The sequence below is a fragment of the Dendrobates tinctorius genome, unplaced genomic scaffold (assembly GCF_039654945.1).
Source record: "Dendrobates tinctorius isolate UK_male_01 unplaced genomic scaffold, ASM3965494v1 ptg000029l, whole genome shotgun sequence".
Taxonomy (NCBI): Eukaryota; Metazoa; Chordata; class Amphibia; order Anura; family Dendrobatidae; genus Dendrobates; species Dendrobates tinctorius.
Window position 1 is genome coordinate 56,294,158 of NW_027361697.1, and position 11,960 is coordinate 56,306,117.

The following is an 11,960-nucleotide window of genomic DNA, read 5'->3' on the forward strand; positions in this document are numbered from 1 at the left end:
GCCATGGCATCATCCTGGGCAGAGAGAGCGGGAGTATCAATTGACAAGATATGTAAGGCGGCCACCTGGTCATCTCCTTCCACCTTTTTTAACCACTATCGGTTAGATATGGGTGCCTCCTCAGATCTCACATTCGGGCTAAGGGTGCTGCAGGCTGTAGTCCCTCCCTAAATTAGTTTACATCTCTGTAATTCTCTCGTGGTGCTGTCATGGGAGTCCAAATAAAGTATTAAGTTACGTACCGGTAACGGTATTTTTCGGAAGCCCATGACAGCACCCTTAGTTCCCTCCCTTTTTCACGTATAGGTGCACCCCTTTAGAAGATTGTTTCAAGAATTTACCTTATGTGGGAGATGGTATAAAGAATTGTAAATAGGATAGGTTGTATATATTGTGTATATGCGGTGTACTAACCATGGTAGCCTCTCAAGCTCTGTAATCCAACTGATGCGTGGGAGAGGTGCCGCCCTTTTGTATTTGTAGGTTTCCTGTTCCCGAAGGGAGGATCCCCTCGTGGTGCTGTCATGGGCTTCCGAAAAATACCGGTACGTAACTTAATACTTTCATACACCCTCACCATAATTTCAGCGTCATATGTATGCATTTTGTAAACAAGTCTTGTGAATCGATGAAGTTAAAATAGAACTCTGGCCACAATGATCAAAAGTATGTGTGGAGAAAAAAGGGCACAGAATTTTAGGAAAAGAAAATCACGCCAACCATTAAGCATGGGGGTGAATCCATTATGCTTTGGGTTTGTTGCAGCCAATGGCATAGGGAACAATTCACAGGTAAAGGGAAGAATGGGTTCAATGAAATTTCACCAAATTCTTGATGCAAACAACACCATCTGTAAAAAAAAAAGCTGAAGTTGAAAAGGATGGCTTCTACAAATCGATAATGATCCTAAACACGTCAAAATCCACAATAAACTACCTCAAAAGCTGCAAAATGAAGGTTTTACAATGGTCCTCACAGTCCCCTGATCTGAGCATCATTGAAAATCAGTGGCTTGACCTCAAAATAGCAGTGCATGCAAAACAACCAAGGAGTCTCGTAGAACTGGAAGAATTTCCAAGGAAGAATGGATGAAAATTCCTCACACAAGAATTAAAAGACTCTTGTCTGGCTACAAAAAGCATTTACAAGCTGTGATACTTGCAAAAGTGGGTACTACTAGGTACTAACCATGTAGGGTACACAAAATTTGGCATTTTCCTTTTTATAATTTTTAAAATGTCAAATGTGAAAATATATATAGTTTTTGCCTAAAATGCAAAGGAAATGTGTCATCTTTAACCTTTTGCCTCTTAGAGATCATTTCAGTTTCAACTTGCTTAACAGTTCATAATAACAGTAATTTTGGCCAGGGTTGCTCAAACTTTTACATGGCACTGTATCTATGTGTTTATGATTAACATCAGCATGTGCCAGTTTTTCAAAGTACATTAATTAGAAAATAACATGGACCTATTTTCTTTCTTTTTGCAGTGCCCTTTTGGTCAGGAAAATGTTAAGGATTCTTCCAAAAAGAAGCAATTTAATTCCTTTTTTTATATGTGACAGCTGAGTTCAATCTCTCAACTATTTTTTTCATTAATCATGCAGATTTTAGAAGATAGCACCACAAAGCAATTGTTTTTAGTCCTGCAAACGATGCAGACTTTGTAGTTAATATTCCTAAGTAATGAATTCAATGTTAATTGTAATAAACATCAAATGGAAAGCAAATGTTCTCGGTCATTAGTGTGCCCACAATGTTACTCTGGATGCTATGGTTATCCTTGCTTTCATTTTCTCTCTTTTAATCAATCTCTAAGCAGTTTTACGCTTGCATTTGATTATTTGTAATTATTTTTATTACATTGACACAGATAAAACAATTGTGTAGTAATTCTATTTAAAAGGCATTTGCAGAAATTGGTGCACATTTGTTTGGTCCTTGGAAAAAGGAATATATTACAGTTATGGCCAAAAGTGTTCCAGAAAATGAAGTATTTTGCTCAGAAAATTATTGCAATTACACATGTTTTGTTATACACAAAACTGAGAAAAAAAAAAAGGCAAATTGGACATAAATTCACACAAAACCCCAAAAATAGGCCGGTCAAAATTGTTAGCATCTTCAACCTAATATTTGGTTGCCCTCCCTTTGGAATCAATAACTGCAATCACTTTCTCTAACCATCAACAAGTTTGGATTTGGCGGATTTGATCGAACTTTAGTCCAAAGTTCGGTTCGGGAATCAGAACTCTACCCGAACTTCAACCCGAACCTGATAGAAATCAATGGAGACCCGAGCTGTGTAGGTAAAAAATATTTCTCTCGCTCCCTCCCTGGACTCCCGAACTGTAAAACGATCTTCCAGGAGAAGTCAGTGTTCGGAGTCCGCACGGTACCAACCCTGAACTTTACAGTTCGGGTTCGCTCATCTCTATTCTCAGCTGGAATTTTTGACCACTTCTGTGCAAGCGGCTCTCATATTTGAAGGGTGACTTCTAACAGCAATTTTAAGATCTCTCCACAGGTGTTCAATGGGATTTAGATGCAGACCCATTATTGGCCACTTCAGAACTCTCCAGCACTTTGTTTCCATCCATTTATGAGTGCTTCATGTATGTTTGGGGTAATTGTCCTGCTGGAAGACCCATTACCTAGAATGTAAACCCAGCTTACTTACACTGGGCACTACATTGCGACCCAAAATCCTTAGGTAATCTTCAGATTTCATGATGCCTTGCGCACAGTCAAGGCACTCTGCACCAGAGACTGCAAAACAACCCCAAAACATCTTTGAACTTCTATAATATTTGACTGTAGGTACTGTGTTCTTTTGTTTGTAGATCTCATTCCATTTTCAGTAAATAGAATATGGTGTGCTTTACTAAAAAGCTCTATCTTGGTCTCATCTGTCCACAAGACTCTTTCCCATAAGGATTTTAGCTTACTCACGTACTGCTGTCTAGCTTTTTTATATCATTTGTCAGCAGTGGGGTCCTGTTGCGTCTCTTGACTTAGTGCTTCATTTAATTCAAATGTCTGACTCTGACGCACTCTGCGGTTGAAGGACAGCTTGAATTTCTTTGAAACGTGATAGGGTCTGCTTATCCACCATCTGGACTATCCTGTGTTAGAACCATTGATCATTTTTTCTTTGCCATCGCACTCAGACACACAATGCAAAGATTGAGTGAACTTTTCCCCTTTTTATCTGTTCAGGTGTGATTTTCATATCGCTCACAGGTGAGTTTGAATGCGCATCACATGCTTGAAATAAAGTTGTTTACCCAAATTTTGGGGAAGGAGCTGGAGGGACTGGGGAATGGCGGGGGAAGGCAGTATGTCAGAAGAGAGAAATGTTTTTACTAGAAGGCACACTTTTTTTTGCGTGATCACAGTTATTCATTGAAGAACAATAATCATGTGATTGGGGACCTGAAAAAATGGCCCTGATTGTGCTGTCCAGGTTCTCAGCGATAGCTGAAACCCCGGAGATTTTCCAACGCCGAGGGCGCTATAACCATATTCCCGATCGCCTTTTTAAAATGAAAATTAATGAATAAGGCACCTTAACGGCCATCGTTTTATTTCGTATCGATGGTCGTTAAGGAGTTAAACGCCGTTTATTTTTCCTTTGCTTGTGGCTGGTTTCTGAAGCACCAATAAACCAGCATGTATATCTTGTACCAGGTACAATTTTATCATGGTTATAAAGAGTTAACATTAACCTGTAAGCCCAAAGGAAGGGCAGTTCTCCAGCCATGGTTCCCTAGAGCTTTCCTCCACAGGGGTTTTTTCCTCTCCTGAGCGCTGTAGGATGACTCTTTGTGAGTTGGAGTTTTTCCCCCAAACAGCACCCTATACAGTATGGTAGTACACCCCACAGCCCCCAATAGTATAATAGTCCCCTAAGAATGACCCTATACAATATGATGGTCCCCCAAACAACCCCCTATATAGTACGACGGTCCCTTCCAAGCAGCCCCCATATAGTATGATGGTCCCCCACAGCCCCCCAAAATAAAACAAAATCCTTAAACCCACCTAATTCTGGCTCCTCAATCTACACATTGTCTGTCTCCTCTTCGGTCCCGTCTCAGTGAAAGCTGGCAGTACGATGCAGTGATATCTAAGCAATGCCTCCATCACCTGAGTGTGACGGGCTTCCAGTGAGTCCCTGGCAGAAGGAATGCCCGCATCCTGCTTGAGTAAGTGACGGAGCCTGTGGCTATGATCTGTCACAATTGTTATTAGCATCAGTGTCCTATCAATATACTTTTAACAACACAACAGGTAATGCTGCCCACAGCTGAACCGGCCCATCTGGCATTTGCCAGAACTGCCAGATAGTCCGGCCCTGCCATTAGCCTTTTTCCACTTATTCGTATTAAATATAAACTGTTTGTTACTTTTAGATCTTGCTGTAAAGAGTTCTACCTATTTTAATGGCTTATTCAATATCAGTCACTGTGTAATATATATGTATAGCAAGAAAGATTTATTAAAATTTAATTATTAAACACTAAGGTGAAGTGTTGCTACAAGTATAGGCAGCTATATTTCTGGTGCATTACTCCATGTGTACTTTGTCGCCTATTCGGGATCCCAACATGATTTTGATTGGTATTTTTCTGTGCATGCCCACTTAATTTTTATGCACTGGTGCATTTCCATATTACAACTTCCATAATGGATCAAACACTGAACTAGCCAGACAATAAAATGAATTTTAACACTACATAATAGTTTGAGTGAATATATATATATATTTATATACATACATACTGCTCAAAAAAATAAAGGGAACACTTAAACAACAGAATATAACTCCAAGTAAATCAAACTTCTGTGAAATCAAACTATCCACTTAGGAAGCAACACTGATTGACAATCAATTTCACATGATGTTGTGCAAATGGAATAGACAACAGATGGAAATTATTGGCAATTATCAAGACACCCTCAATAAAGGAGTGGTTCTGCAGGTGGGGACCACAGACCACATCTCAGTACCAATGCTTTCTGGCTGATGTTTTGGTCACTTTTGAATGTTGGTTGTGCTTTCACACGTGGTAGCATGAGACGGACTCTACAACCCACACAAGTGGCTCAGGTAGTGCAGCTCATCCAGGATGGCACATCAATGCAAGCTGTAGGAAGGAGGTTTGCTGTGTCTGTCAGCATAGTGTCCAGAGGCTGGAGGCACTACCAGGAGACAGACCAGTACACCAGGAAATGTGGAAGGGGCAGTTGGAGGGCAGCAACCCAGCAGCAGGACCGCTACCTCAGTCTTTGTGCAAGGAAGAACAGGAAGAGCACTGCCAGATGACCTCCAGCAGGCCACAAATGTGCATGTGTTTGCACAGTTAGAAACCGACTCCATGAGGATGGTCTGAGAGCCCGACGTCCACAGATGGGGGTTGTGCTCACAGCCCAACACTGTGCGGCCCTCCAAAGAAATGCCAACCCACACCATCACTGACCCACTGACAAACTGGTCATGCTGTGGCAAGAAGGTTTGCTGTGTCTGAGCGTAGTGTCCAGAGGCTAGAGGCGCTACCAGGAGACAGGCCAATACACTAGATGTGGAGGAGGCCGTAGGAGGGCAACAACCCAGCAGCAGGACTGCTACCTCCGCTGATATGATTCGGTCACTGAGGAGGATTACCGGGGAATTAGCTAAGCAACCAGAAAAGTTGGCAACTTAGCGGATTGCAGACCCCTAAACCTAAAAACACAACTAGTATTAGCCGTGGGATGTGCCTACGATGCCCTAGAAGCCTTGGCACAGCCAAAGAGTTAACAGCCTAAAGCAAGAAGGGGAAAGCTAAACTGCGCCGGAGTAGAACCCCAAAGGAATAGATAGCCCCCAAACATATATTGTCGGTGAGACAAGAAGATGAGACACAAACGCAGGCAGAAAATAGAGTGAGCAAATGATGGGGCCCAAACTGTCTAAATAGGACAGGACAGAAAAGATACTGTCTGCAATCATGCAAAAACCCTAAAAAATACAACACATCTGATATACCAAAACACTGAGGCCACACGACCTCCCCCTGTTATGAATGGGTCACTAAGGAGGAAAAAACAAAACAAGCTAAGTCACAGAAAACCAGAGAGGTTGGTAACTGCAGATTGCAGATCCCTGATCCTAACCACACAACTAGCAGCAGACGTGGAGCGTTCCTACGATGAACCTAGATGCTTCGTCACAGCCGGAGGACTAAATGAGCCTAAAGCAAGAAAAGGGGAAAACTAACTGCCCCAGAGCAGACCCCCAAAGGAAAGATAGCGCCCACACATGTATTGACGGTGAAACAAAATGAAAACACAAACAGGCAGGAAAATAGGATGAGCAAACGATGGGGCCAAACTAACTAGAAAGGATAGGAAAGGAAAGACTGTCTGCAATCTGCCAAAAAAACCCTACAAAAATAATGTCCAACACTTCTGATAACAAAATTAACCCTGAAGTCACTAGACTTCTCCCACTATATCAGCACTCTGAAATATTCTGAGACAGAGCAAAAAGAGGCTAATCTAATAAGGGACAAAAAGCAAATTGGCAAATACAGATAAATAAGAGTGGAAATTCAGCACAGCCCCAGCCGGGGCTGGCTGACCACACAAAAAGCTGAATAAACCAACAAAATCAAGTGTGAACATTAGCAGAAAAACTTAGCTTGAGCTGGCTGGAACAGAGCTGAGAACCAACACCTGACAAGCCAGAAGGAATCACCAGCACCAGAATAGGGCGTCGGCTGTCTTAAATCCAGTCTGAGATTCCTGAAGTTCAATCGTCATCCTCCTTATCAGGTGGCAGATCTCCACTGATTAAATCAGCCTCACTACCTCCTGTTACCACCAGAGGGAGCCTGGAAGGAGAACTCACAACTGGTAGACCAGAAAATGAACTCACAACAGTACCCCCCTCTTGAGGGGTCACCGAACCCTCATCCACGCCACCAGGCCGATCAGGATGGGCCCGGTGAAAAGCACAAACCAATCTATTGGCATTAATATCAGAGGCAGAGACCCAAGAATTATCCTCCTGGCCATAACCCTTCCATTTGACCAAATACTGGAGTCTCCGTCTAACCAAACGAGAATCCAATATTTTCTCTACCTCATATTCCACATTGCCTTCAACCAACACAGGGTCAGGAGGTGCTGCCATAGGAACCACTGGCTCAACAAAACTCTTCAACAGAGATTTGTGAGATACGTTATGGATCTTGAACGTATCTGGAAGAGCCAATCGAAAAGAAACAGGATTTAGAATCTCCAAAATCTTATAAGGTCCAATAAATCTTGGCTTAAATTTTGGAGATGCCACCTTCATAGGAATATTCTCAGATGACAACCAGACCATATCACCCGCTTTAAACCGGGGACCAATGGTCCTATGCCGGTTGGAGAATCGCTGGGCCTTTTCCTGAGAGAGTGACAACTTATCCACCACTTGGTCCCATATCTGCTTCATTCTCTCAACCACAGTGTCCACACCTAGGCAGGATGAAGATTCCACTTGCCCTGAAGAGAATCGAGGATGAAACCCAAAATTACAGAGAAAGGGTGACATCAAAGTGGCAGAACTAGCTCTATTGTTCAGCGCGAAATCGGCCAAGGGCAAAAATGAGACCCGATCATCCTGATCAGCAGATATAAAACATCTTAAATAAGACTCCAAGGTCTGGTTTGTTCTCTCAGTCTGTCCATTGGTCTGGGGATGAAACGCGGAGAAGGATAACTGAATTCCCAGATTGGAACAAAAGGCTTTCCAGAATCTGTAAACAAACTGGACTCCTCTGTCGGACACAATGTTCTCAGGAATCCCATGTAACCGAACCACCTGTTGTAAAAACAAGGGTACCAACTCAGCGGAAGATGGCAACTTTGGGAGTGGTACAAGATGGACCATCTTTGAAAATCTATCACAGATCACCCAGATAACAGTCATTCTTTGAGAGACAGGAAGATCAGAAATAAAATCCATTGAGATATGGGTCCATGGCCTCTTGGGCACCGGGAGGGGCATCAGCAACCCACTAGAACGAGAACAGGGTTTAGACCGAGAATAAGTCCCACAGGACTGTACAAAATTGATGACATCATGAGATAAGGCGGGCCACCAAAAAGACCGACTCACCAAATCTCTGGTACCAAAAATACCTGGATGACCAGCCCATGCGGAGCAATGAATTTCAGACATCACTCTCTTTCTCCACTGGTCAGGAACATAAATTTTCCCATAGGGCAATGCTCAGGTTTATCCTCCTGAAATTCCTCCAGGGCGTGTCTCAAATCGGGCGAAATGGCAGAAAGAACTACCCCCCACCTAGGATGGTAGTAGGCTCGGTCACATTAAGAGAATCGGCAAAGAAACTCCTAGAAAGGGTGTCTGCCTTAACATTTGTAGTGCCCGGAAGAAAAGAGACCACAAAATTAAAACGCGTGAAAAACAAGGCCCATCTAGCCTGTCTAGGATTCAAGCGTTTGGCCGACTCCAGATAAATCAAATTCTTGTGATCGGTGAGGACCACAACTTGATGTCTAGCTCCCTCCAACCAATGTCTCCACTCCTCAAATGGCCATTTCATGGCCAACAATTCCTGATTCCCCACGTCATAGTTGCGTTCAGATGGGGAGAACTTTCGAGAAAAGAAGGCACAGGGATTCATCTTAGAAGTCACAGGGTCTTTTTGGGACAAAACAGCTCCTGCACCAATCTCAGAAGCATCTACCTCCACCTGAAATGGAAGTGAGACATCAGGTTGCAGTTAAACTGGAGCTGAAGTAAATCTCCGCTTAAGATCCGGAAATGCTGAGACAGCCTCAGGAAACCAATTCAGCACATCAGCGCCCTTCTTGGTCAGATCAGTCAGTGGTTTGACAATACCAGAAAAATTACCTATAGATTTACGATAGAAATTAGCAAAACCCAAAAACTTCTGGAGGGCCTTCAAAGAAGTAGGCTGAACCCAATCATAAATGGCCTGTACCTTGGCCGGGTCCATTTCAATAGTCGATGGACACAAGATAAATCCCAAAAATGAAATCCTCTGTACACCAAAGAGGCATTTCGATCCCTTAACAAACAGGGAATTCTCCCTCAAAATCCGGAACACAGTCCGGACGTGTTCCACATGAGAATCCCAATCACTAGAAAAGATCAAAATATCATCCAGATAGATGATCAAAAACGTATCCACAAAGTCACGGAAAATATTCATAAAGGACTGGAAGACAGAAGGGGCATTAGTGAGCCCAAAAGGCATCACCAGGTACTCAAAATGTCCCTCCGGAGTATTAAACGCCATCTTCCATTCATCCCCGTGCTTGATGCAAATAAGATTATACGCCCCCCTGAGGTCAAGCTTAGTAAACCAGCAGGCACTCAACTCTGGAGAATAAATCAGACATCAGAGGTAACGGGTACTGATATTTATCCGTCATCTTGTTAAGGGAGCGATAATCAATACATGGTCTTAATGAACCATCTTTCTTGGCCACAAAAAAAACCCCAGCACCTAAAGGTGACGACGTGGAGAAAACAGGAGCGTTCCTAAGAAAACACTGACAACCCCAACTAACCACAGTCACAGATTTCCAATCCAAAACTGGATTATGAGTTTGCAACCAGGGAAAACCCAGAATAATAGTATCTTGCAAATTATGCAGTACCAAAAATTTACAATTTTCTTGGTGGTCTGGGGCAACTCGCATTGTCACCTGGGTCCAAAACTGAGGTTTATTCTCCGTCAAAGGAGTAGCATCAATACCCCTCAAAGGAATAGGCGTCCGCAGAGGCGTCATAGAAAAACCACAACGTTTAGCAAAGTTCAAATCCATCAGATTCAACGCTGCTCCTGAATCCACAAAAGCGTTAGTGGAAAACGTGGATAAGGAGCAGATCAGAGTAATTGCCAAAAGGAACTTAGTTTGTACACTGCCCACAGCAAATGTGTGTGCAAAACGTTTCTCTCGTTTAGGGCAGACAGAAATAGTATGAGAGGCAACTCCACAGAAAAAAAAACAGCTTATTACGCCTTCTAAACTCCTGACGTTGCGCCCTAGGCAAAACCCATCACATTGCATAGGTTCAGACGTTTGTTCAAAAGGTGGCAGCGCCTCCCGTGTAGTTTTACGTTCACGTGAACGCCGATCAACTTGAATGGCTAATGACATAGAATCATCCAGACCAGAGGGAACAGGAAATCCCACCATAACATCTTTTACGGTCTCTGATAAACCCTTCCAAAAGAGAGCTGCCAATGCACTATCATTCCATGTAGTAAGGACCGCCCACTTTTGGAATTTTTGACAGTATAACTCTGCAGAATCCTGACCCTGGTTTAATGCCAACAGGGTTCTCTCACCTTGATCAACAGCATTAGGTTCATCATCCAACAACCCCAAGGCTTGAAAAAATGCATCCACATTAGTCAGAATAGGATTTTCAGGTGTCAGAGAAAAAGCCCAATCCTGGGGATCGCCGCGCAGCAAGGAGATGACAATTTTAACCTGCTGTACAGAGCTCCCCGATGAATTAGGCTTCAAGGCAAGAAATAATTTGCAATTATTCTTAAAATTCAGAAATTTAGACCGATCCCCAGAAAACAACAGGAGTAGGGATCTTAGGTTCAGCAGCATGTGACTGAGTGAGGTAGGTGGAAATTCCCTGCACTTCAGCAGCAAGTTGCTCCACACGATCAGACAATTTCTTAATCTCCATTAGGAAAAAAAAAATCCTACGGCCCCAGAAAAAAAGGAAAAAATACATTAAAAAAAAAAAAAATTCTGACACTTTATTTTTCTTCTTTTTTAACCCCTTAAGCCCCAAGGGTGGTTTGCACGTTCATGACCGGGCCAAGTTTTACAATTCTGACCACTGTCCCTTTATAAGGTAATAACTCTGAAACGCTTTCATGGATCCCGGTGATTCTGACATTGTTTTCTCGTGACATATTGTACTTCATGTTAGTGGTAAAATTTCATTCAAATAACTTGCGTTTATTTGTAAAAAAAATGGAAATTTGGGAAAAATTTTGAAAATTTTGCAATTTTCCAACTTTGAATTTTTATGCCCTTAAATCACAGATACGGCACAAAAAACTTGATATGTAACATTTCCCATGTGTTTACTTTACATCAGCACAATTTTGGAACCAAAATTTTTTTTTGTTAGGAGGTTATAAGGGTTAAAAATTGACCAGCGATTTTCTCATTTTTGCAACACCATTTTATTTTTACGAACCATATCACATTTGAAGCCACTTTGAGGGGTCTATATGATAGAAAACACCCAAAAGTGACACCATTCTAAAAACTGCTCCCCTAAGGAGAACATTTAACTTTTTTTCACAAAAAAAATACTTCAGGTTCAATTTTTTTTATTTTTCCAAGGGTAACAGGAGAAATTGGACTGCAAAATTTATTGTGCAATTTGTCCTGAGTATGCTGATACCTGATATGTAGGGGGGAACCACTGTTTTGGCGCATGGCTGAGCTCAGAAGGGAAGGAGCGCCTTTTGACTTTTTCAATGCAAAATTGGCTGGAATTCAGATCAGACGCCATGTCACGTTTGGAGAGCCCCTGATGTACCTAAACAGTGGAAACCCCCCACAAGTGACCCCATTTTGGAAACTAGACCCCCCAAGGAACTTATCTAGATATCTGGTGAGAACTTTGCACCCACAAGGGCTTCACAGAAGTTTATAACGTACAGCGGTACAATTAAAAAATCATATTTTTTCCACAAAAATGATCTTTTCACCCCCAATTTTTATTTTCCAAAGGGTAACAGGACCCTAAAAGTTATTGTGCAATTTGTCCTGAGTACGCTGATACCCCACATGTGGGGGTAGACCACTATTTGGGTGCATGGCAGAGCTCGGAAGGGAAGCAGCTCCATTTGACTTTTTTGGCTGGAATTGAGATCGGACACCATGTCGC

General features: G+C 42.4%; 1 long non-coding RNA gene across 1 annotated transcript in view; it reads left to right on the forward strand.

The window, feature by feature from the left end:
• The window catches only part of LOC141086010 (uncharacterized), a 28,037-nt gene extending 26,306 nt beyond the window's left edge, over positions 1-1,731 (forward strand). Inside the window, exon 2 of the long non-coding RNA XR_012231471.1 lies at positions 1,492-1,731. This is a non-coding gene — a long non-coding RNA (uncharacterized lncRNA). The remainder of the gene's footprint in view (positions 1-1,491) is intronic.
• Positions 1,732-11,960: the final 10,229 nt, after the last annotated feature.